The sequence below is a fragment of the Henckelia pumila genome, chromosome 3, assembly GCF_033568475.1.
Source record: "Henckelia pumila isolate YLH828 chromosome 3, ASM3356847v2, whole genome shotgun sequence".
NCBI classification, from domain to species: Eukaryota; Viridiplantae; Streptophyta; class Magnoliopsida; order Lamiales; family Gesneriaceae; genus Henckelia; species Henckelia pumila.
The window spans coordinates 169,558,152-169,585,944 of record NC_133122.1 but is presented as its reverse complement, the minus strand read 5'-3'; the positions used below and the strand labels follow the sequence as shown (position 1 = coordinate 169,585,944).

General features: G+C 38.1%; 1 long non-coding RNA gene across 1 annotated transcript; it reads right to left on the bottom strand.

The window, feature by feature from the left end:
• Positions 1-8,700: 8,700 nt before the first annotated feature.
• Positions 8,701-9,155, bottom strand: LOC140887235 (uncharacterized). Its single transcript, XR_012151768.1, has 3 exons — positions 9,091-9,155; positions 8,858-9,005; positions 8,701-8,755 (listed from the first exon to the last, which is right to left on the bottom strand). It is a non-coding gene; the product is annotated as an uncharacterized lncRNA (long non-coding RNA).
• Between the last annotated feature and the right edge of the window lie 18,638 nt (positions 9,156-27,793).

Sequence of the window (27,793 nt, the reverse complement as noted above, 5' to 3'; positions counted from 1 at the left end):
TTTTGTGATGTGTTGGGATTGTGTTGGAATTGAGGTTTGAGGATTGGAATGGGTTTATTGAGTTGTTGTTTTGCTGTCTACATTTCCGGTTTGATCAGTTATAGCCGTTATGCCGTCAGTTTGAAGTTTGAACGTCGTTTTGATGTTTTGAGTTTGATATCGATTTTTATCACCATTTCTTCTGATAGATTGAATTGAAGTCCTGGAAGTTGAGAGCCTTACAACTTTGATCAGTTGGAAGAGTTGAGCCGGTATAGTGTCGATGTTATTCTTTAATTTATCGATGGATTTGGATAGATTTTGATTGAAATAACTTTGATTGAGAATTGTTGTTTTACAGATCGACGACTGTGAACAACACGAAGAAAGGTATAAGATGACTTTGAAATGGTATAGGACGATTAACTCGAATCCGGATTGATTCGAGTGTTCTAGAAGAATTCACATATTGCATGTCTATGTGCTTATGTGCTTATTTGAATATATGTTTGAATTGTTATTTGAATGCATTGGATTCATGTGCATTAATATTGAGCCGAATTGATTATTCTTTTGAATTAGACGATCTAGAGATTGTAGTCGAGTGACTTGGTAGGCGATTTACTACTTCGTTGTTTAACTCACTATAATGCTCTGGAGTCTAGAGGATTAAAATATGCCTCATCCACCTCGAGAGGGAAGTCGGTGTGATTGTAGGATGTTTTAACCTCGGGATCCCAAACCGAAGAAAGAAAGAAAGAAGAATTACATTTGATTATCTGAGTCTGATAATCCAGAAGTTTTAAAGATATGCATATCATTTTAATTCAGCATTTGATTGGATTAAGTGATTATATGAAGAATGAGTTCATGTTATGACTTGATATGTTTATTTGATAGCATGTTAGTCTCTTTTACTAGGAATATCAATTCTCACCGGATTATCCGGCTGTTGTCTTTGTTGTATGTGTACTTGGCAACAGGTGAGACAGATACCAGTCAGAGACCACGTGGATAGAGGATCGAGAGATTAGAAGTGAGGCTTGGTTTTTAGAAGTCGAATGTATTCAAACTTTTGATGTTTTGTAATGCATGCGAATCTAGTTATGTTTTGAAGTAATTACTAGACTCGAACCTTGGTTGTATCTTGTTGTATCGAGTAGTCAAGATTATTTTTGAATTTGGATTGATGCATGTTGTTTGATTATTGTTGGATTGAGTTTGTAAGGAAAGACATTTCATGTTCTGAAATTTTCTGGGCAAAGGGGTGCGCTCGATCCTAGGTTATTGCAGGATCGAGCGCGGCCCCTGTGATTTCCGAGGCAGAGAGTTTCACAAAATGGCGCGCTCGATCCTGGCTTTTTGCCGGATCGAGCGCGGCACACTGCTTTTTCTCGGCAGGGAGTTTTAAAATTTTGTGCGCTCGATCCTGGACTTTTATAGGATCGAGCGCAGCACTGTTCATCAGAAAAATAAATTTTTTTTATTTGTTGCCTTATCTTATAGATGGTGCATGATAATTGTTTATATTATCTTAAGAATAGAAGATTAGAACCGAGGCCTCACACTCAACGTGATAATATATACAACATAATATCCGTGACATAATCAATGCACATAAAATAATGCCACATAAAACATACAATCATAGTGTAACGCCCCGTTTTTATCTTAATTGAATTTAATTGAGATAATCAGTGATTTCAGAATTGAAAAGCCGACTTTTTATTGATCAGGGACTATTTTGCAATTTTTGAAAATTTCAGGGACTAAAACGCAAATTGTGGATTTGTTATAACCTAGAGATTTTGACTAAGTCTCTCATTCCCTTCCTTCATCCCTCCCAAGCGTCTCTTCACCATGGAAGCGCCCCAACAAGCTTCCAAGATTTTGTGATTTCGATTTTAGCTCGATCCGTCAGTTGGAATTCAATCTCGAGTAGATATCTGCGATCACAACGTCGAGTGCTCCGTTTGGAAGTAAGTTTCTCTTATTTCTAAGAGGTTTGAAATTTCGGATGTAGTTGGAATTTGATTATTATCGGATATGAAGTTCTAGAGATTATTCTTATCGTTTATTCTCAGACGAAATTGAAATAGAGCGTCGATTGGATTTGATATGAATTTTCTTATGTTTTTCGAAAAGATGGGTTTTGAGATGTGTTGGATTTGAGTTTTAATGTTTGAATGATGATTGATATGAGTTGTTTGGATTGATATTATGTTGTCTGCATTTCCGGTTTATCAGAATATAGCCGTTATGCCGTCAGTTTGAATTTCGGGATATCGTTTCTATTGATTTGATTATACCGAGTTTGATGAGGTTTTACTATCGATATTGATCATGTGACTTCTTCTGTTAGATTGATTCGAAGTCCTTGGAGTTGCGAGATTTCATCTTCGATCAGTATGGAAGATTGAGCCGGTATAGTATCGACTTTCTTACTTATCGATCGTAGAACTGGAATAGATATTGAATTGAGATTCGTTGTTTTACAGATTGAAGATTTTGAAACGACGAGAAGGTATAAGACGACTTTGGAATGGAATAGGACGATTAACTCGAATCCGGATTGATTCGAGTGTCCTAGAAGAAATCACATATTGCATGTTTATATGCTTATTTGAATTTATGATTGAATTGTTATTGAATGCATGAGATTTCATATGCATTCATATTGAGCTGATTGATTATTCATTTTGAATTAGACGATCTGGAGATTTTAGCTGAGTGGCCTTGGTAGGCGATTTACTACAAGCATCGATTAACTCACTATAATGCTCTGGAGTCTAGAGGATTAAAATATGCCACGTCCACCTCGAAAGGGGAGTTTGGTGTGATTTTGGATATTTTAACCTCGGGATCCCAAACCGAAGAAAGAAAGAAAGAAAAATTCCTTTTGATTATCCGAGTCTGTTAATCCAGAAGTTTTAAAGTCATGCATATCTTTTTAATTCATTACTTGATTGGAATACTTGATTATATTTGGAAGTTGATTCATATCATGATTGATATGTTTATATGATATTACATGTTAGTCTTTTTTACTGAGAATTGTATTCTCACCGGATTATCAGGCTGTTGTCTTTGTTATATGTGTACTTGGCAACAGGTGGGGCAGGAACGAGCCAGAGAACTCATGGATAGGTGACCAAGAGGATAGAAGTGAGGCCTTGGGTTTAGGAGTCGAATCTATATTTCGAACTTGTATCGTATTTTGGATTTTATAACTAAAACCGAAGCATGTTCTACTAGATCGATGGAATGTTAAACCCTAGAACTTCATTTTTTTTGAGGAGATTGTTTTGGTAATGCATGATTTATGTTTTGGTTGAGTTGGGGAGTTGTATTGCATGATTTCGGTTCTGTATTGCCTTGATTTTTTGGTTTTGCAGCAGGGCACGGACCCTGGACATGCCCCCGTGCATGGGTCCGGACGTCCTCTGTCTCGCGTTATTGTTTTTTTGCCGATTTGCATAGGCACGGACCTTCATACGGAGGTATGCACGGGGCCCGTGCATGGGTCCATGCAAAGGCCCGTGTAAGGGTCCGTGGGTCTTTTGTTTTATTTTTTGAAAATTTTTGTATGTCCGGACCCTAATCCGGAGGTGGTCCGGGGTCCGTGCATTTATATAAAAAAAATTGCGTTTAATTCACTTGGCTTATTCTTTGCCTTGTGGTTGATTAATTATGATTAGATGATTAGATTCAAGGTCCTCACACATAGAACATGCATACTCAACCAAGATTTCTCGGATAGTACGTCTGTACCTCAGAATAAGCTACCTAGAGATAAGTTCCTGGATTTTGTTCTAGAAGTGAGCGGGGTAGATCGAGTCCGCTTGACCTTAATTTTTCGCATGTGCTTGATTAATTCTCTGATTAAAGAATATGCGAGCATGCTTTATTGATTGAAAATTATTTGAATTACTTGACTCGGTGATTTAAATAATAAAGCATGTGTTAATTGGATATGAACTGTATTCATGCATTTGATCTGAGTTCCATCTTTGAATCGAATAAGAAGATCAGAGGTTTTGAGACATTGAAATGTTGAGATGTGAATTGAATTATCCGTGTTCTAACCCTGTCAATTTAGATGGGTACTCGAAGAAGGCTAGACATGAATACTCCACCAATTATCCCTACGACAGAAACTCCACCGGTTACGACTCCTCCGTTGGTTCCGGGTAATAGAGCGGTGATACAGATGGATGATTCGATCACGCCTATGGAAGCCTTACTGAAGAGGTTCCAATCTTTTAGGCCGCCGTATTTGAATGGGAAGGAGAATCCGATCGATTGCGAGAGTTGGTTGGAGGATATTTATCAGCTATTTGAGTCGCTTGACAACTCTGATGACCGCGGAACTAGACTGGTAATGCATCAACTACAGGGAGTGGCAAAGAGTTGGTGGATGACTACCAAAAGATCCAAAGAGAATAAAGGTACGACAATTACTTCGGCACTTTTCAAAGCAGAGTTCTATAAGAGATTCTTTCCGGTTTCCTATCGAAAGGATAAAGGTGCCGAGTTTGCAAATTTGAGGCAAGGTAGCATGAGTATTGAGGATTATGTTTCAAAGTTTGACAGTTTGTTGAGGTTCGCTCCGCATATTGCCGACAACGAGGAGGCGAAAGCAGACCAGTTCATTAATGGTTTGCACCCTGACATCTTCATTCTGGTAAATACTGGGAGGCCAGATAATTTTTCTGATGCGATGGATCAGGCTAAGGGAGCGGAAGCGGGACTGATGAGAAAGAGGGAGAATCAGTACCAGCCTCAATAGCAGCAGCAGAGGCAGTATCAGAATCAACAGCAGATGAATGAGGGTGGTAGCAGTGGTGGTAGCAAGAAGAACTATTTCCGTCCCAAAGGGAAACAGTTCAAGAAGTCGGGAAGCACTTCTTCGAGCTTGAGTGGCTCGAGACAGTTCAGTTTTGGACAGGGTTCAGGATCTTCTGGATCTTTGTGTAGCAAGTGTGGAGGACGGCACTCCAGTGAGCAATGCAGAGGAATTTTTGGAAACTGCTACATCTGTCAACAGACAGGACATTATGCCAGACAGTGTCCTCAGAAAGGTTCTGACCAGACTCAGAGTGGGAATACCTCTCGACAGTCATCTCAGCCTGGTAGGCAGGCTACTGCAGTTCACTCCTTCCAACCACAACAGCAGAACCATCAGGGAGGTAATCAAAGTTCGAACCAACCTTCCCGACCACAGGCTAGAGTGTTTGCTCTGAACGAAGATGAGGCTCAAGCTACACCGAATGATGAGATTACAGGTAACTGTAAGATTTTTGGTTATCCTGCGTTTATTCTGATAGATACAGGTGCATCTCATTCTTTCTTATCTGAGAACTTTATTGTGATGCATGCCTTGCCTGTTGAGCCTATGTCTACTTTTGTATCTGTTACTTCACCTTTGGGTGGAGGTATTGTGTCAAAGAATTTGGTTAAGAACTGCGAATTGAGTTTTGATGGGAATTCGATTGAGTGTGACTGTATTGTACTTAGTCTGTCTGATTTTGACTGCATTTTGGGAATAGACGTGTTGACTGAGTACAGGGCTACCGTGGACTGTTTTCAGAAGGTAGTTCGGTTCAGACCAGATATGGCAGATGAATGGAGATTCTTTGGTAAGGGTTCTCGTTCTAAAATTCCTTTAATATCTGTCTTATCTATGACTAGATTATTACAGAGAGGAGCCGAAGGATTTCTTATTTATGCGATCGATATTCTGAAGTCTAGCCCTGAGCTGAACGATATACCAGTGGTTAGGGAATTACCTGATGTGTTTGCCGATGAAATTTTGGGATTGCCACCGATTCGGGCACTACAAGAAAATTGCAAAACGACAACGGATATTATCTGTTGTCGTAGGGGGGATAAAGCCGTTGTAACTGGGGGCGTTGTAAAAAGCGTGCCCTATTACAATGGTTTATATCCGTTGTCGTAGCTATCCTACCACAACGGTTTTGCAACAGTTTGTAACCGTTGTCGTAAGTCTCCAAAGACAACGGTTCTGCAACAGTGTAAATCCGTTGTCATTGACAATTTAAGACAACGGTTTTGTACAGTTTATATCCGTTGTCTTTTAGCAAACTTTTAACACCACCTACAATTACAACAGTTTTAAATAGAAAAGACAACGGATAAAATCCGTTGTCGTAATTCATATAAAAAACAAAAAAAATAAATATACAAATTTCTTAATATTATGAATCATTTAAAATTTAAAATTTCATAAATAAAATTTAATATACAATTTCAATATTACAAATCACTCAAAATTCTAATTCTAATTCAATGCACACTAAAAAATAGAAAATAAAGCTATGAGCTAATTTTTATAAATAAACTTGGAACTCTTGTTTCATCATTGATTAACATCTACCTATGAATCTGAAAAAAAAATCTTATTTCTCTCTGATATATATTCATATGAGAAACATAGAAAAAATAAAAAGAATAACAGTAAATACCGATGCATGAAAGCTTTGGAACCACCTGAAAATTAAAGGAATTAAAAAAACTACAAGACATAGTCCAGACCTTAGCTTCTGCACACAAAAAAAAGAAGGAAGAAGGCAGATTTTATATTGACGTGCTCATGATAAAGCCATTCAGCTCATTAGACACATATAAATAATACAAGGTCAATTAAAAATAATGTCCTATCAAAAAAAAATTAAAAATAATGTGTTGTGCTGGAGAAGAGATGTATTAGAAATTTGAGGTGTACTTGGAAGTTTTGTTTTGTGCACTTGGCCTTTCTGCTGGGGCGTAGAATGATGGCGGAGAAACATGTCTATCATGAAGAGGCAATGGGGATGGAAGCGAAACTGGATTTAGAGAAGGAACGGTAGAAGGTGGGGACGAAGAAAATTCAGGGAGAGGAGGTGCAATGATTATTACAAACTCTGGTGGAGGAGGTGTAGGAACAGTAACAGGAACAGGAAAAGGAAGAAACCATGCGAGCCTCTGTTTAGGATACTCCAATAGCAATTTTCGCCATTTCATACTCTCCATCTGCCTTGAGTTCCTATAAGGATAAATGCAAATTTTCTGTTAAAAAAAATGAAAATAATCGGTCAACTGTGATGGAATGCTTGTTATGCCCCGAACCTACTGACCCCGACAAGCTCGACTCTATAAAATGGCTTGAAAATGTTAACTGTCCGGCGTCTATATGGAAATTATTAACCAAATTAGACTAGCACACACAAAAAGCTACCTGTAAAAGCAGCACAATGTTGTCTCCTTCATACGTACAAGCAGGAACATAGACAACAAACAACTCTGGAAGTCCACTACACAAAGGTAGCCATGGCCTCCACATAACTTTCGACATTCTTCAATACCTTCCTGTGACGCAAAAGTAGAATAATGAAGAGACTTATCAAAACTCAGTAAACATGAATTTCACATAGCACCAGGACAAGAAGTCTCATATTGTTCATACCAACCACCACAACGTTATAAAGACGAACATATATCCTAATGTAAACAAGAGCACGGAATGGAACAACACTAACACGTGGAAATAAAAAGGTATAAAGATGAGATTATGTGTTACTTACAGCAGTGGCTGTAGTAGTCAAGGACTTCAACCCTGCAGTACAGGCATGAGCTTCAGGTAATGTTGAAAAATCATTTGCTTGCAACCTTTGGGTAACATCATTGTACAACCATTTAAGCCATTCACCAACAAATCTAAAGGCATAAGCATAAGCCAGCAAAGGGAAAAGTCTACTATGTTTTGTTTTATAGTCAATAACCTAAAAAAAAGGTTTCAAATCACATAAAAAAATAATATTAGGATCTTTAATGCCCATAATGAAAATAAGACAGCAAAATAAAAATGTGCATACAAATATGAGACATAAATATCACCTACTGATATCCAAAGAGATTAAAATCCCAGAGTAAAGCCTATGTCCTTTCCCTAGCTATGCTAGTCATTTACAAAATGGAAAATACGCTGAAGGAATCCCACAACTATCTCACTCCTCAAATATATTCCATTTCCCATGTAACTACCCGGCCCAACTGAGTTAAGCCAATAATAAGCACATATGTCTCACCCTACTCAAGTCCCTAAGAAATAACAGTAAAATCAACTTAAAATTTTGATACATGTAAATCCCAAAGTTTAAAAAGCAGATAAGCATAATATATTTTAATTCAAAGTATTGCCTCAACTTCTTAATCCACTGTGTACCAGATGCATATGTATTTTGGCAAGGGCATAAGCTGCAGTTGGGAGGATTGCCTCAACTTCTTCATCACTGGCCAATAAAGCAGATAAGCATAATATATTTTAATTCTACATAACCAGAGAGCATAAGTATTTAGCTCTATAAAATAATGCATTTCAAAGTAGAGGTTCTTCAAGAATAGCTTGGTAAGGACCTTTGACGTAAGTACAAGTATTGAGCCTATACAATAGTGGTAGATAGCTTCTGAATTCTGAACGATGGTACAAATAACACCACCAAATTACTTAAGTTGCTTAGTTTCTTTTAAAAAAATTTAAACTTATGTAAAATCATGTCCTAAACCTGCTTGCATGAACATTACTTATTCACCATAAGAGAACATTAACAATAGATGATGCTAATTTTCCTGAAAAACTTTACATAGGACCAGATCTACCACAGGATTCACATCACCTGTGAATCTCCTGAGCAGTCTATATAAGGTTGAGGTTCTTCCTTGGGGTTTTATGCTTTCAGAATACCCTTCACATTAACTCCTTGGCGTTTTGGAAGTGCTGGAAACATCAATTGGAAAGAAAAATACAGGGGAAACAAAGGTATACTGTAGTTGTACATTATTTTTAAATTATTGCAAATAAAATCCGTGTTGTACTGACCTGCAACCTTCCCTCTACTATCCTCTGTCACAGACAGATTGCTTGACTGGGGCCAGGATTTAAACTTCGACCGGAATTTGATTGTCTCAAATCCCTCAATCACACGGATTATATGAGATTTGGATCTATCAAGGTTGTGCAGTAATTCCTACACAGGAAAAGGCATTTGTTGAGTCCATTGATAAGGAAAGAAATGCAAAACCCATTGGAAGAAGCCAAGTAACTATGCTTACATCAGCTGTGCTACATGCATCTTTTCTCAACGTAAGAGAAGTATTTCTCCCCATCCAGATAAAAATTTCAGACCAACAATCAAGAAAATAGTATTTATATGTGTCTAATAACTCCCTTGTCAAAGAATCAGCCTCCACTGGTACGGCTTTTCCCTTTTACACTTGAACATAAAACTCTAGCATGTCAAGATCCTATAGTTCCTCATCATAAACAAATTACCATTATCTGGTTACATATCAAATAGTCTGACAGAAACATTTACATTGTAGGGAAAATATAAAACAAATGTGCTCAAAACGGATTGACTTTAATCATACATAAAAAATATTTAGCCAACACCAATAACAATCCAAAAGTAGTTTTACAAAGTAAGAGGTGGAAAATAACAATCCAATTCCAAGGAACATAGTAAAAATGTCCTACTACATCCTTATGCAGAATTCATCTAAAAACCAAAAGAGTTTTACAAAATAAAAAGTGGAAATCGTATCAGTTTATTTCATAAATTTTATCAGCATGCAAAAAAAATAAATTATAAATAAGAACTCCTCAGAGCTTCATTTGGGTAAATTACCCAATAAATTGAGATATTCGCCGACGAAGATTAATTATGTATCATGCCACGCTAGGAACACGAGACATGAAAGAGATCTTTGGAACCGATATAACTGAAAGAATTTATATACCAGAAAAGTCTAGGTGCAACATCAAAGCTTTTGTATTTATCAGAATTTGTTTTCCTTGGAAGTGGAGCAAATCCACCAAAGAAACTCCAAAATTCACCACTCTCTGCATCTGCCATTAATTTTCCATCTTCTACCGTCAAAGGAAAAGGTAGCAATTATGCATCCACACTTGTATAAAGATAACATGTCAAAGATTAGGGACTAAAAGTTGGAGAATATCTTCTAAACTCTTTAAACAACACGAAATTGAAAAGACACATCACAGCCCTAGACAAGGTATAGATCGTAATTGGTTCCCATAAGCACAAAACACCATGTTGCATTAATAATGGTTCCAATATAATTTATCATGTTTCAACAAGAGTCTACCAAATCTAATCCAATTTCCCAATTTGCTTTCAACGAATATATCCCAGACAAGGCATGATTTTTCAACAAGCATCTACTCATCTAATTCAATCTAACAAAGCCACATTTATTAAATCACGCAACCATGAACAACTTGCCAATTATAAGTACCAAACATAATAAACGCATTTTGATGTGGAATCTACGTCAAATCATAGCAACCGATTAGTTATTCAATTTATTCATTTAAATTTCCTCCGAAATCATATTTGTGTTCCAATTACAAAAGATAGGCACAACCGAATTTAACAACCTACAAAGAAATAACCCAAGTTAAAATTTTTGACTTTAAATCTAGGCGATTGATAAACAACTAGAACAAAACAGGAGATCAGGACTGATTCTCTTAAATAAACGGCGTAGCAGCGGTGAGCTTTTTTCGCTGAAGACACCGAGGATAAGTAGTAACCCTTAAATTGAAGCGCGAAATACCATCGACGGCAAAAGCCGTGGAATGAGGCAGTGAGAACGCTGAATCAGAAGAAACATTGAGCTGGAAGAGAGCAATCAGAGCCTGGGCCCCGTTTTCTTTGGATCTAGCAGCAATTCTTGAGTATCTGAGTTGCGCGAGAGCTTCGGGCTTCAGGTAAGTGTAAAACAACGGCGATGCAGCCAGTGACCTGAAACCGCCGCCTCGAACCCTTGTTTTCATGGTGATGAAGGTTTAGGAAAATGCGGATTTAGAGGATGAAGATTTTCATGGCCAGTTGGTGAGGATGAGGAGCGGAGAGGAGAGAAAGGAGGCGAAGGAGAATCGAAAGAAGAAGCTGGGTGAACGGGGCGACATATTATTGGTTGGGCTAGGGTTTGTGTATTATATGTGTAAATATATATATATATAAATAAATATATATATATATATATATATATATATATATATATATATATATATATGTGCATGTGTATACATGTGTGTTTAAAAAAAATAAAAAAAGAAAAGCAAAGACAACTGATTAAGAGAAGTGTTGTCTAAAACTACATAAAACAATAGCATAAGACAACGGTTAAAAATAACCGTTGTCGTAGAGCTTAAAAAGCACACGCATACACAATGGTTTTAAAAACCGTTGTCGTAGAATTCCAAATATTTGCTCATAGACAACGGTTAATAAAAACCGTTGTCGTAGGCCATAAAAAACCCGCTTATAGACAACAGTTTTAAAAAACCGTTGTCTTTGACACATATAAGACAACGATTTTTAAAAAACCGTTGTTGTTTCCATTAAAAAAAGGGGCCAACAACAACGGTTTTTACTAAAACCGTTGTTAAATACCAAAAGACAACGGTTTTTCAAAAAAACCGTTGTCTTTCAGGTGTTGTTGATACCATTATTTGGTGTAGTGGGGAGATTGAATTCGGCATTGATTTGACGATAGGTACTCAGCCAATTTCGAAAGCTCCGTACCGAATGGCTCCGATCGAATTGAAAGAACTGAAGGAGCAATTGGAAGATTTGATTGCCAAGGGATACATTAGACCGAGTGTGTTGCCTTGGGGTGCTCCTGTCCTGTTTGTTAGAAAGAAAGATGGCTCTATGCGTCTCTGCATTGACTACCGCCAACTGAATCAGGCGACAGTTAAGAACAGGTATCCTTTACCTCGTATAGATGATCTTTTTGATCAATTGCAGGGTTCGTGTATTTATTCGAAGATAGATTTGAGATCGGGATATCACCAGCTGAGAGTTCGTGAAGAGGATGTTCCTAAGACTGCATTTAGGACTAGGTATGGACATTTTGAATTTCTTGTCATGCCTTTCGATTTGACGAACGCCCCAGCAGTCTTTATGGGATTGATGAACCGAATATTTCAGCGTTTTTTTGATGAGTTTGTGATTATTTTTATTGATGATATCTTAATCTATTCTAAGAGTCGTGCCGAGCATGCAGAGCATCTGAGAACAGTTTTGCAGATTTTGAGGAAAAACAGTTATTCGCCAAGCTTTCGAAGTGTGAGTTTTGGCTTGACAGAGTTGTCTTTCTGGGGTATATTATTTCAGGAGAGGGGATTACTGTTGATCCCAGCAAGATAGAAGCCGTGATGAACTGGCAAAGGCCGACTTCGGTGCCTGAGATCCGCAGCTTTATGGGTTTAGCAGGGTACTATCGCATATTTATTCAGGGTTTTTCTTCTATTTCGAAGCCTATTACCCAGCTGACTCAGAAGAATGCTCCTTTTCTATGGACAGATGATCGTGAAGCCAGTTTTTTTGAGTTAAAGAAGAGATTAACCAGTGCTCCGATTCTTTCTATTCCATCTGGTTCTGGAGGTTTCACAGTTTATTGCGATGCTTCTCATCTAGGTCTCGGATGTGTTCTTATGCAGAAGAAGCACGTGATAGCATATGCGTCGAGGCAGTTGAAACCGCACGAGACTCGCTATCCAGTTCATGATCTTGAACTCGCTGCTATTGTTTTTGCCTTGAAGATCTGACGTCACTATCTCTACGGTGAGTCTTTCGAGATCTTTTCTGACCATAAGAGTCTGAAGTACTTGTTTTCGCAGTCAGAATTGAATATAAGACAGAGAAGATGGCTAGATTTGTTGAAGGACTTCGACTGCGAGATTAAGTATTATCCGGGGAAGTCGAATGCAGGTGCCGATGCTTTGAGTCGCAAGCTTTGCTCTTTATCTCTTTCGACGATCGGTGTTTCTCGGTTGATCGACGACTGTTGCACTTCTGGGTTGGAGTTTGAGTCAGATAGAAATCCGATCAGAGTTTGTGCGATTCAAGACAATCCAGAGTTGTTTGTGTCGATCAGAGAAGCACAGAAATCAGATGAGAGTATTCAGAATTCGATAGAGAAGGTGAGATCAGGACACCAGTCTGAGTTTCATGTCAGAGATGATGTTTTATTTGTGAATAGCCGTATTGTTGTGCCAGAGATTGACGAGTTAAGACAGCGTATTCTGAGAGAGGCGCATTGTAGTCGGTTCAGTGTTCATCCCGGAGGCCGAAAGATGTATAACGACTTGAAGAGTCAATTATGGTGGAAGAAGTTGAAGAAGGATGTGGTAAGGTTTGTATCCCATTGTTTGAACTGTCAGCAGGTTAAAGCCGAGAGAAAGAGACCATGTGGGCTTCTGCATAGTCTGTCTATTCCAGAATGGAAATGGGATCACATTTCGATGGATTTTGTCACGAAGCTACCCCGATCTGTTCGAGGATGCGATGTCATTTGGGTAGTGATTGATCGTTTGACGAAGTCTTCTTGTTTCATTCCGTATCGGATGACATATCGTCACGATCAGATGGCCGAGCTGTATGTCAGAGATATTTTCAGATTGCATGGTGTGCCGAGATCGATTGTTTCAAACCGAGATCCTTGGTTTACTTCTCATTTCTGGCATAGTCTACAGGAAGATCTTGGTACTCGTTTGCACTTGAGTACAACTTATCATTCTCAGACCGACGGTCAGTCTGAGCTGACAATTCAAACTCTGGAGGATATGTTACGAGCAGTGGTGCTTGACTTTGGCACTACTTGTCAAGATTCGTTGCCTCTCGTTGAGTTTTCGTACAACAACAGCTTTCAGACGAGTATATGGATGACACCATTCAAAGCGTTGTACGGAAAGAAGTGCAGATCTCCTCTGTACTGGGATGAGATGTCTGAGTCCTCAGATTTGGGACCAGATATGATTCGTGATATGGCTGAGCAGGTGAAGATTATTCGATTGAGAATGAAGACTGCTCAGGACCGACAAGCGAAGTATGCGAATATCCGTCGCAGACCTCTATCTTTTGATCAGGGAGACCGTGTATTCTTGAAGATTTCTCCGTTTAGAGGTACTGTTAGATTTTGGAAGAGAGGGAAGTTGGCACCGAGATTCATCGGTCCGTATGAGATTTTGCAGAAGATAGGCAATCTAGCCTATCGATTAGCACTTCCTCCTTCTTTATCTGGAATTCACGACGTATTTCACGTCTCGATGTTGAGGAAATATCACCCCGATCCTTCTCATGTTCTTCAGCCTGACGAAGCCGAACTTGATGAAACTTTGAGTTATTTCGAGAGACCGATTCAGATCCTTGACAGAAAGGAGAAACAGCTCAGAACCAAATCGATTCCTTTGGTGAAAGTTCAGTGAAGTCATCACGGAGTCGAAGAAGCGACTTGGGAGACAGAATCTGACATGAGACAGAGATTTCTGAATTATTCATCTGATGTGAGTTCTTAATTATATTCTGAATTCTTAATTATCTTCTTATGAGTTGATATTGATGATTTCGAGAACGAAATCTTATTTAAGAGGGGGAGAATCGTAACGCCCCTTTTTTATCTTAATTGAACTTATTGAGTTATTCCGTGATTTCAGAATTAGAGAGCCGAACTTTTACTTATCAGGGTCTGTTTTGCAATTTTTGGAATTTTTAGGGACTAAAATGCAAAAATTGAGTTTGTAATAATATCTAAGGATTGACTAAGTCTTTTAATAATCCCTTGTCTTCCTCATCACCCTGTCAACCGAGTTCCCTCCATTGAAGACGCTCAAAGTGAGCTCCAAGCTTTGTGATTTCGATTCTAGCTCAATCCGTCCGATAGAATTGATTTTTGACTTGATATCTACGATCACAGCGACGAGTGCTCCGTTTGGAAGTAAGTATATCTTAATTCTGAGAAGTTTGAGTTTTTCGATGTTTTCAGAATTTGTTTATACTCGGAGAGGATGATTTTGAGTTAGCAGTGATCGTATATCTAAGATGGTTCGAAGATCTAACGACGATCGGATTTGTTATGATTTTTCTTATTATTTTCGAAACCTTGATTTTGTGATGTGTTGGGATTGTGTTGGAATTGAGGTTTGAGGATTGGAATGGGTTTATTGAGTTGTTGTTTTGCTGTCTGCATTTCCGGTTTGATCAGTTATAGCCGTTATGCCGTCAGTTTGAAGTTTGAACGTCGTTTTGATGTTTTGAGTTTGATATCGATTTTTATCACCATGACTTCTTCTGATAGATTGAATTGAATTCCTGGAAGTTGAGAGCCTTACAACTTTGATCAGTTGGAAGAGTTGAGCCGGTATAGTGTCGATGTTATTTTTTAATTTCTCGATGGATTTGGATAGATTTTGATTGAAAGAACTTTGATTGAGAATTGTTGTTTTACAGATCGACGACTGTGAACAACACGAAGAAAGGTATAGGATGACTTTGAAATGGTATAGGACGATTAACTCGAATCCGGATTGATTCGAGTGTCCTAGAAGAATTCACATATTGCATGTCTATGTGCTTATGTGCTTATTTGAATATATGTCTGAATTGTTATTTGAATTCATTGGATTCATGTGCATTCATATTGAGCCGAATTGATTATTCTTTTGAATTAGACGATCTAGAGATTGTAGTCGAGGGACTTGGTAGGCGATTTACTACTTCGTTGTTTAACTCACTATAATGCTCTGGAGTCTAGAGGATTAAAATATGTCTCGTCCACCTCGAGAGGGAAGTCGGAATGATTGTAGGATGTTTTAACCTCGGGATCCCAAACCGAAGAAAGAAAGAAAGAAGAATTACATTTGATTATCTGAGTCTGATAATCCAGAAGTTTTAAACACATGCATATCATTTTAATTCAGCATTTGATTGGATTAAGTGATTATATGAAGAATGAGTTCATATTATGACTTGATATGTTTATTTGATAGCATGTTAGTCTCTTTTACTAGGAATATCAATTCTCACCGGATTAATCGGTTGTTGTCTTTGTTGTATGTGTACTTGACAACACGTGGGACAGGTACCAGTCAGAGACCACGTGGATAGAGTATCGATAGATTAGAAGTGAGGCTTGGTTTTTAGAAGTCGAATGTATTCGAACTTTTGATGTTTTGTGATGCATGCGAATCTAGTTATGTTTTGAAGTAATTACTAGACTCGAACCTTGGTTGTATCTTGTTGTATCGAGTAGTCGAGATTATGTTTGAATTTGGATTGATGCATGTTGTTTGATTATTGTTGGATTGAGTTTGTAAGGAAAGGCATTCCATGTTCTGAAATTTTCTGGGCAAAGGGGTGCGCTTGATCCTAGGTTATTGCAGGATCGAGCGCGACCCCTGTGATTTCCGAGGCAGAGAGTTTCACAAAATGGCGCGCTAGATCCTGGCTTTTTGCCGGATCGAGCGCGGCACACTGCTTTTTCTCGGCAACGAGTTTTAAAATTTGGTGCGCTCGATCCTGGACTTTTATAGGATCGAGCGCAACACTGTTCATCAGAAAAATAATTTTTTTTTTGTTTCCTTATCTTATAGATGGTGCATGATAATTGTTTATATTATCTTAAGAATAGAATATTAGAACCGAGGCCTCACACTCAACGTGATAATGTATACAACATAATATCCGTGACATAATCAATGCACATAAAATAATGCCACATAAAACATACAATCATAGTGTAACGCCCCGTTTTTATCTTAATTGAATTTAATTGAGATAATCAGTGATTTCAAAATTGAAAAGCCGACTTTTTATTGATCAGGGACTATTTTGCAATTTTTGGAAATTTCAGGGACTAAAACGCAAATTGTGGATTTGTTATAACCTAGAGACTTTGACTAAGTCTCTCATTCCCTTCCTTCATCCCTCCCAAGCGTCTCTCCACCATGGAAGCGCCCCAAAAAGCTTCCAAGCTTTTGTGATTTCAATTTTAGCTCGATTCGTCAGTTGAAATTCAATCTCGAGTAGATATCTGCGATCACAACGTCGAGTGCTCCGTTTGGAAGTAAGTTTCTCTTATTTCTAAGACGTTTGAAATTTCGGATGTAGTTGGAATTTGATTCTTATAGGATATGAAGTTCTAGAGATTATTCTTATCGTTTATTCTCAGATGAAATTGAAATAGAGCGTCGATTGGATTTGATATGAATTTTCTTATGTTTTTCGAAAATATGGGTTTTGAGATGTGTTAAATTTGAGTTTGAATGTTTAAATGATGATTGATATGAGTTGTTTGGATTGATATTATGTTGTCTGCGTTTCCGGTTTATCAGAATATAGCCGTTATGCCGTCAGTTTGAATTTCGGGATATCGTTTCTATTGATTTGATTATACCGAGTTTGATGAGGTTTTACTATCGATATTGATCATGTGACTTCTTCTGTTAGATTGTTTCGAAGTCCTTGGAATTGCGAGATTTCAGCTTCGATCAGTATGGAAGATTGAGCCGGTATAGTATCGACTTTCTTACTTATCGATCGTAGAACTGGAATTGATATTGAATAGAGATTCGTTGTTTTACAGAATGAAGATTTTGAAACGACGAGAAGGTATAAGACGACTTTGGAATGGAATAGGACGATTAACTCGAATCCGTATTGATTCGAGTGTCCTAGAAGAAATTACATATTTCATGTTTATATGCTTATTTGAATTTATGATTGAATTGTTATTGAATGCATGATATTTCATATGCATTCATATTGAGCTGATTGATTATTCATTTTGAATTAGACGATCTGGAGATTTTAGCTGAGTGGCCTTGGTAGACGATTTACTACAAGCGTCGATTAACTCACTATAATGCTCTGGAGTCTAGAGGATTAAAATATGCCACGTCCACCTCTAAAGGGGAGTTTGGTGTGATTTTGGATATTTTAACCTCGGGATCCCAAACCGAAGAAAGAAAGAAAGAATAATTCCTTTTGATTATCTGAGTCTGTTAATCCAGAAGTTTTAAAGTCATGCATATCATTTTAATTCATTACTTGATTGGAATACTTGATTATATTTGGAAGTTGATTCATATCATGATTGATATGTTTATATGATATTACATGTTAGTCTCTTTTACTGGGAATTGTATTCTCACCGGATTATCAGGCTGTTGTCTTTGTTGTATGTGTACTTGGCAACAGATGGGGCAGGAACGAGCCAAAGAACGCATGTATAGGTGATTGAGAGGATAGAAGTGAGGCCTTGGGTTTAGGAGTCGAATCTATATTTCGAACTTGTATCGTATTTTGGATTGTATAACTAAAACCGAAGCATGTTCTACTAGATCGATGGAATGTACAACCCTAGAACTTCATGTTTTTTTGAGGAGATTGTTTTGGTAATGCATGATTTATGTTTTGGTTGAGTTGGGGAGTTGTATTGCATGATTTCGGTTATGTATTGCCTTGATTTTCTAGTTTTGCAGCAGGGCACGGACCCTGGACATGCCCCCGTGCATGGGTCCGGACGTCCTCTGTCTCGCGTTATTGTTTTTTGCCGATTTGCTTAGGCACGGACCTTCACACGGAGGTATGCACGGGGCCCGTGCATGGGTCTGTGCAAAGGCCCGTGTAAGGGTCCGTGGGTCTTCTGTTTTATTTTTTGAAAATTTTCGTATGTCCGGACCCTAATCCAGAGGTGGTCCGGGGTCCGTGCATTTATAAAAAAAAAAAAATTACGTTTAATTCACTTGGCTTATTCTTTGCCTTGTGGTTGATTAATTATGATTAGATGATTAGAATCAAGGTCCTCACACATAGAACATGCATACTCAACCAGGATTTCTCGGATATTACGTCTGTACCTCAGAATAAGAAACCTAGTGATACTGGCCAGAAGCCTTAACTAGACTAACAACTACTCACTGAAGCTAATCAGAGTCTAGCAATATACCTGCATCTTTAGTCATTCCTTTGATGGCGATGTCCCCAAAACTTGGTAACAACTCCGCTACAATCCCGGTAGTGCCTCACTATCGACTGGCCTCCAAAAGAACGCACAAAAGACCCATAAAAGCTAGTAAGAAATGAGAGGAAAGTTGTTGGAATGAGCAAATGAAATGGAGATCTCGGCCCTCTATATATAGGCGACGATCGGAACTTCCGAACTCGCGATCGGAACTTCTCCAAAGCACGATCGGAAGCTCCAAAGAGGGATCGGAACATCCGATCCCTCTTCGGAGCTTACGATCTTTCTCCACCAACCACGTGTCTTCGATTTGAAAACTCGACTGCCAACAGTAGTTCGGAACTATCGATCCTAGTTCGGAGCTTCCGAACTCCCTCTTGTCCAGTCATCCAATCAAAGCCCATATATGCCCTGTCCGACTGTCACATGATCGGAACTACCGATCTCACGTTCGGATCTTCCGAACTGCTTGTAGATTTCGAGAACCAACCTTGGCTTCCGAACCAGTTCGATACTTCCGAACTCCTTTTCGAAACTTCCGAACGTCTTGGACCTTCCGACCAGCAATGCTAGCTTCTGAGGTCATTCCCCTTTGCCCATGCCTTTTAGTTCGGAACTTCCGAACTGTTCCAAATATTCGAAGTGTTAGAAACCATTTTTTATCGTTTTGAATCCTACTTTTAACTCCTTAAGCTCAAATTAGCATCCCTTAATCATTTTTAAGCAATATATAGCTCAATTAAGATTCGGGCTGTGGGGCCTCGGGTTGCTAATCTCAATCTTAGGGCCATTAGTAAATAAACATGATTAAAGGACCAAGGAGAAGAAGCAATCAAAACAATTTTTTTTCAAGGGTGGGAGCGCTAGGTCGGTTAAAAACCGCTGACCAAGCGCCCCAAAATTCTCCAACCTTTGGGTTGGGGATTTAGGGGCTGCACTCGGTCTGCTCTTTTCTGCAGACCGGGCGCTGCCGTGGGCAGATTCATGCTCTGGTTTTGCAGCTCAAAGTTTGATCCTTCCTTCCCCTCAAATCCATCATAATCAATTCACAAAACAAGTCTAAATATATAGAACAAGATCTAAACATGTGTACAAGTAGGTGATACATCAAACTAGAGGTTTGGAATTCAACAAAAGCATGAAGTTATACAAGGTGTTCATCAACTTCTCAAGAACATCAACTAAAGTGTTTTCTAACATGCTTGCTAGGAGTATATACATCATTTCAACTACAAACAACCCGATTCCACATCTAATCTTCTCTCATGAGCTACCCTCGTCGACATTGGCCAGCTCCTGCCCCATCTGTCGTCATGCACACATACAAAACAAGACAACAGCCAGAAACGTCCGGTGAGAATACAATCTCAGTATAATCAACATATATACGCGTTAAATAACAGCATATCGACTCTAGAAATTTCAACTCGAGAATATAATAAACGCATATATAAAGAATTGATTCCTATCACACTCTTTTCCATCAAGATTCGTATACGATCTTGACATGGATATCCATCTATCATCGTCTCATCAGACTCGAAAATAAGGTCGCCTCAGACCTTGGCATAAGAATCAATTCATATCTCATATCATATCATATCATATCAAATAAATATCCACTACCTGATATGGATCGACTACATCATAACATAATCAAAATGATAAACAAGTATGTGATTTTGGCGGGACAACTCAAGAAACTTCATTCTTGAGTTTCAAATCCCTGACTTGCGACGTCGTCTTATACCTTCTTGTTTTATCTTGGTTCTTGAAGCTTCAAATCTGAAACACAACAACAAGAACTCATATATCATAATCTATTCAACTTCACATACAAATCTGCTCACTTTTATCATTCTATTCTCAAAGAACAACTTCAAACCTCAAGCAAATATTCTTCGGTTCGAAGGCGGATTTTTTGAGTCGATCAAACTCTTGTCAAATCTGAAAATAACATGGTCATAAGCTCAATTTATCAGCAACACATTCAATCATACTCAGCTCTAATAACAAGATATCAAACTAGCTTCAAATCGTTAATCGGCGGCGTAACGACTGCAAATCGGTAACCAAAATGATATCGAACTCGAATACCAATCTCATATACGTCAAAACCAACTTTTATTAGCCATAAACCATCAAAAACTAGCATAATCATATGCTATACAAATCGAAATTCATGCTGAAATAATCATAAATTCATTCAACCACTAATCCTCAATCCGGTTTCGATATTGGAATACATAAAAGCTCAAGAACACCTCTTCATGTTCATAATCTGATTTCTCTAACATACAACATCTCAAAACAGATTGAATCATGAAGATACTTACACCAAATCTAAGATTGTCTCAAGAGGATCGCAACGCTATGTCCGAAATTGAAATCGGATAACTGGATCAAAAGATACAATGATTTGAAGATGAGATTTCAAGAAGAAAAGTGAAGTCTCGGCTCTTGCTTCTGAAAAATCTGAATGAATTAGTCTTCTTACACGTACAACAAGCTGAATCATCAATTAAAAAATTGGATAAATACAAACGAAATTTCAATTTAGTTCTGAAACTTCAGAATTTGCAATTTAGTCCTCGACCCTTATTTTTATTCAATTTCAATCATAAATAATTTAAGAATATTAGAATTTAAATCAAAACTCTAAAAATTCTCAAATTCAATCATCTCGGATTAAATGAAATAATCACGGGCCTTACATTTCTCCCCCACTAAGACATGAGTTCGTCCTTGTAATGCCCCAAAATTATCTTAATGAACTTTATTTGAGATAATCAGAGATTTTAGAAGTCGAGGGCCGATTTGTTTTTGATCAGGGACTATTTTGCAATTTTTGGAAATTTCAGGGACTAAAATGTAAATTGTGTATTTGTTATAACCTAGAGACTTTGACTAAGTCTCTCATTCCCTTCCTTCATCCCTCCCAAGCGTCTCTCCACCATGGAAGTGCCCCAACAAGCTTCCAAGCTTTTGTGATTTTGATTTTAGCTCGATCCATCCGTTGGAATTCAATCTCGAGTAGATATCTGCAATCACAGCGACGAGTGCTCCGTTTGGAAGTAAGTTTATCTTATTTTTGATAAGTTTGAATTTTTTGATGTTGTCAGAATTTGTCTATATTCGGAAAGGATGATTATGAGATATCTGTGATAGTATATCTAAGGCGGTTCGAAGATCTAACGACGATCGAAATTGATATGAATTTTCTAGTTATTTTCGAAAATTGGAGTTTTAAGATGTGTTGGGATTGGATTGGAAATGATATGAATTGATTGAATTGAGTTTATTAAAATGATATATTGCTGTTTGCGTTTCCGGTTTGATCAGTTTATAGCCGTTATGCCGTCAGTTTGAGTTTTGGATATCGTTTCGATGTTTTTATCGTATCGAGTTTGATTGAGATTTTGATGTCGATATTGATCCTTATTGACTTCTTCTGATAGATTGAATTTAAGTCAGCAGAGTTGAGATATAGCAGCTTTGGACAGTTTGGAAGATTGAAGTCGGTACAACATCGATTTTCTTATTTATCAATCAAAGAAGTTTGATTGTGTTTTGAATGAATTTGATTGGATATTGATTATTATCCTTATTATTGATTTTCAGATTGAAGTACCTTCGAAGTGAATAAGGTAAAAGACGACTTAGATTTGAATGGAACGATTAACTCGAATAGGACTTGATTCGAGTGTTCCGAATAAATCACATACTTGCATGATTGAATGCTTATTTGAAATCATGATTGAATGTTTATTTGAAATCATGATTGAATGATTATTTGAATTGATGAATGAAATCATGATAGAATGCTCAATTGAATTGATGATTAAAATGATATTTGAATGCATGAGATGACATATGCATTCATATTGAGCAGATTGATTATTCATTTTGAATTAGACGTTCTGGTGATTATAGTTGAGTGGCCTTGTAGGCGAATTACTACATGTGCGAAAATAGCTCTCTATAATGCTCCGGAGTCTAGAGGATTAAAATATTCCTCTTCCACCTCGAGAGGAGTGTCGGTGCGATTGTAGGATGTTTTAACCTCGGGATCCCAAACCGAAAAAAGAAGGAATAGAAGAATTCCATTTGATTATCTGAGTCTGATAATCCAGAAGTTTTAAAGACATGCATATCATTTTAATTCAGTACTTGGATGAATTACTTGATTTGATCTTGATGTGATAGATATTTGGAAGTTGATACATGTCATGACATGATGTGTTTATTTGATATACATGATAGTCTCTTTTACTGGGAATATCAATTCTCATCGGATTATCCGGCTGTTGTCTTTGTTTGTATGTGTACTTGGCAGCAGGTGGGGCAGGTCGAGTCAGAGACGACAGGGATAGAACGAGAATGAAGATTAGAAGTGAGACTTCGAATTAGAATTGGAAATGCATGTCAATCTAGTTTATGTTTTGAAATCATGTTAGAATTCGAATGGGTTGTATTTGATTTTGAAGTATTGAATATTAGAACCGATTTCGATTGATGATTATTGATTATCGAAGATAGTTTGTATGTTGATTGCATGTTGTTGAATTTAGAATTGAGCATGCTGAATTGATATTAGATTGAGTTGAATTGTTGATTTTGAGATTGGAAGAATGTTCAGTTTTCTGGAAAAATTCTGTTGCCCAGGGTGCGCTCGATCCTATGAAATGCTGGGATCGAGCGCAGCCCCCGAAAATATTAAGGCAGAGACTTGCACAAAATGGTGCGCTCGATCCTGGCTTTTTGCCGGATCGAGCGCGGCACATATTATTTTCTCGGCAGAGAGTTTCAAAATATGGTGCCCTCGATCTTGGACTTTTATAGGATCGAGCGCAGCACTGTTCATCAAAAAAATAATTTTTTTTATTTAATGTCTTATCTTTGGCCTTTGATTGATTATCGATAAGACTAACTCTTGATTAGATGATTAGAATCGGGGTCTCACAGTCCTCGAATTCATAAGCAATCTGTATAAGCACGTAATATAAAGACATAACAGAATACTGAATAAGAACTCACATCAATGAAATAGATAGGAAAATCTTTGTCTCATGTCTTCTTCAGTCTCCCATGTCGCTTCTTCAACTCCATGCCGACTCCATTGAATCTTCACCAATGGAATGGTTTTGGTTCGGAGTTGTTTCTCATTTCGATCGAGAATCTGAATCGGCTTCTCGAAATATCTAAGAGTTTCATCCAGTTCTGCTTCATCAACTTGGATAATATGAGATAAATCAGGCTGATACTTCCTTAGCATCGAAACATGGAACACATCATGAATACCAGATAAGGCTGGAGGCAATGCAAGTCGATAAGCTAGATCACCTATCTTCTCCAAAATCTCATACGGTCCAATAAAACGCGATGACAACTTCCCTTGCTTACCAAATCAAACAGTACCCCTGAAAGGTGAAATCTTCAAGAATACTCTGTCTCCTGCTCAAAACTCAAAGGTCGACGTCTCACGTTCGCATACTGTGCCTGTCTATCTTGAGCTGTTTTCATTCGCTTCTGAATAAGTTTCACTTTGTCAGTCATCTCTCTAATCATATCAGGACCAATATCAGGTACCTCTGTCACATCATCCTAGTACAACGGTGATCGGCACTTCTTACCATACAACGCTTCAAATGGAACCATCTCAATACTAGTTTGATAACTGTTGTTGTACGAGAACTCCACAAGTGGTAACGAATCTTGCCAGTTTGTACTCAAATCAAGTACTACAGCTCTCAACATATCCTCAAGAGTTTGAATCATTTGTTCTGACTGTCCGTCAGTTTGAGGATGATAAGCAGTACTCAAATGTAAATGTGTACCTAAATCTTGCTGTAGGCTATGCCAAAAGTACGATGTAAATCGAGGGTCGCGATTAGATACAATCGACTTAGGCACTCCGTGCAATCTTACCACTTCCTTGACATATAAATCTGCCATCTGGTCATGTCGATATGTCATTCGGCATGGAATAAAAAAAGCTGATTTTGTAAACCTATCAATGATCACCCAAATTGCATCACAACCTCGGGATGATCGTGGCAACTTCGTCACAAAATCCATAGAAATATGATCCCATTTTCATTCTGGAATTGACAAACTCTGTAATAGACCACCAGGTTTCTTTCTCTATGCTTTAATCTGTTGACAATTCATACATCTAGATACGTATTCAGTGACATCTAATTTCATCTGTTTCCACCAGTAATGATTCTTCAAATCATTATACATTTTCCTGCCACCAGGATGAATACTGTACCTACTACAATGCGCTTCTTTCAATATCAGCTGTTTCAGATCAGAAACATTTGGAACAATAAGTCAGTTATTCACATATAAGATATCATCAGTACTGATGACCTTATATTCATATTGATGTCCAGACTTAACCATTTCAACGGATTTCTGAATACCCTGATCTTCTCTCTGTGCATCCTTGATTTGAATCACTAATTCAGGCTCAGCTCGAATTGCATACACTTGAATAGGTCTCATATCTGTCTCAAATTTTAATCCAGAGATGCAACAATTTTCAATCAAATGAGATACACCTACAGTAGATAAGGACAAAGCACATACCTTCCTACTTAGAGCATCTACAGCAGCATTTGATTTCCCTGGATAATATTTGATTTCGCAATCAAAGTCCTTCAACAAATCTAACCATCTTCGTTGTCTCGTGTTCAATTCAGATTGCGTAAACAGATATTTCAATCCTTTATGATCAGAATAAATTTCAAACTTCTCATTGCACAAATAATGACGCCGTATCTTCAATGCAAAGACGATGGCTGCCAATTCAAGATCATGAATTGGATATCGTGTCTCATGTGGCTTCAACTGTCTCGAAGCATAAGCAACAACATGATCTCGTTGCATCAGCACACATCCTAGTCCCCTGTGAGAAGCATCACAATAAAGAGTGAAATAACCAGTATCTGAAGGGATAGTCAAGACTGGTGCACTTGTCAGCCTCTTCTTCAATTCAATAAAACTATCTTCAAAAGCCTCAATACAGATATACGGTGCATTTTTCTGTGTGAGTTGAGTAATAGGTTTGGCAATACTTGAGAAATCTTTAATAAAGCGACGATAATATCCTGCTAAACCCATAAAACTCCGTATCTCTAGTACAGATGTAGGTCTAGGCCAACTGATCACTGCCTCAACCTTGCTTGGATCGACTGAAATACCGTCTTCGAATATAATATGACCAAGAAATACTACCTTTTTCAACCAAAATTCACATTTAGATAGCTTGGCATACAATCTTTCAGCTCTCAAAGCCTTCAGAATTGTTCTCAATTGGTCAGCATGATCACATAGGTTCTTGGAATAGATCAGAATATCGTCAATAAATATGATAACGAAATCATCAATGCGAGGTAAAGGATAACGATTCGTTACCGTTGCTTTGTTCAGTTGTCAGTAGTCAATGCACAATCTCATTGTTCTGTCCTTCTTTCATACAAAAAGTACCGGTGCACTCCAAGGAGAGACACTCGGTATAATGTACCCTTTGGCTAACAAATCTTCCAACTGTTCTTTCAACTCTTTCAGTTCAATTGGTGCCATTCAATAGGGAGCTTTCGAAATAGGTTGCGTACCTGGAATCAGTTATATGCTGAAGTCTATCTCTCGATATGGTGGCAATCCTGGAATCTCATCAGGAAAGATATCAGCAAATTCACTAACCACTGGAAAATCAGCCAATTTCGGGCTAGTTTTCGTCACATCTACAACATATACAAGAAAACCCTCTACTCTTTTCTGCAGTAAACGTGTCATGGATAGAACAGATATCAAAGGAATACAAGATTTTGAACCTTTACCATAAAATCTCCATTCATCAGCCATCTCAGGTCTGAACTGTACAACCTTCTGAACACAATCAACTGTAGCCCTGTACTTGGTTAACATGTCTATGCCAATAATACAGTCAAAGTCAGATAAACCAATCCCAATACAGTCTAATTCAAGCTCATTACCATCATACTGCAATGAACAGTTTCTAACTGACTTCATGGATATTATACCTTTTCCTAAAGGTGAGGAAATGGATACAATAGCAGATAATGACTCGACAGGTAATGAATGCATTAACGCAAGTTGTTCAGAAATAAAGGCATGAGAAGCTCCTGTATCAACTAGCACATAAGCAAGATAACTGCAAAGAAAACAAGTACCTGCTATCACATCATCAGGAGATGCCTGTGCTTGCTCCTCAGTCAAAGCAAACACTCGAGCTTGTTGTCTCGGAGGTTGACTCACTGTCTGACTTCCTCCTCCTCTACCTTGCTGCTGAGTCTGTGGTTGGAACGAATGAACAAAAGATGCAGATTGAGCCACTGGTCTCGATGATCCCGCACCTTGTGAACCTCCAACACCCCGCTGTGGGCAGACTCTCGTAAAATGTCCGGTCTGGTTGCAGATATGACAACTGCCAAACACTCCTCGACACTGGTCGCTGGCATGCCAACTGACACACTTGGTACAGTACACCTCAGAACCACTAGACTTCTGTCCAGCTCTAAACTGTTTAGATCCACTTGAGCTTGAAGAACTACCTCCAGATCGCTTAAACTATTTTGCTTTCGCTTTAAAGAAATTCTTCTTACCATTGCTAGAACCTCCTCATTCAAATCGAGGTTGTGGTGGAATTTGTGGCTGTTCTTGGGGTTGTCACACTGATGATGGCACAAACGGTGCTCCTCATTGTCTCAATAACCCAGCTTCAGCCCCCTTTGCACGATTAAGAGCATCGGAAAAGTTGTTCGGTCGTCCCGCATTCACGAGAGTAAAAACATCTGGATTCAACCCGTTAATGAATTGGTCAGCTTGAGCTTCATCACTGTCTGCTATATGGGGAGAAAATTTCAGCATACTCGTAAATTTGGCAACATATTGTTCAATGTTCAATTGCCCTTGCTGCAAGCTAGCAAATTCTGCTCCTTTCTCCTTTCTA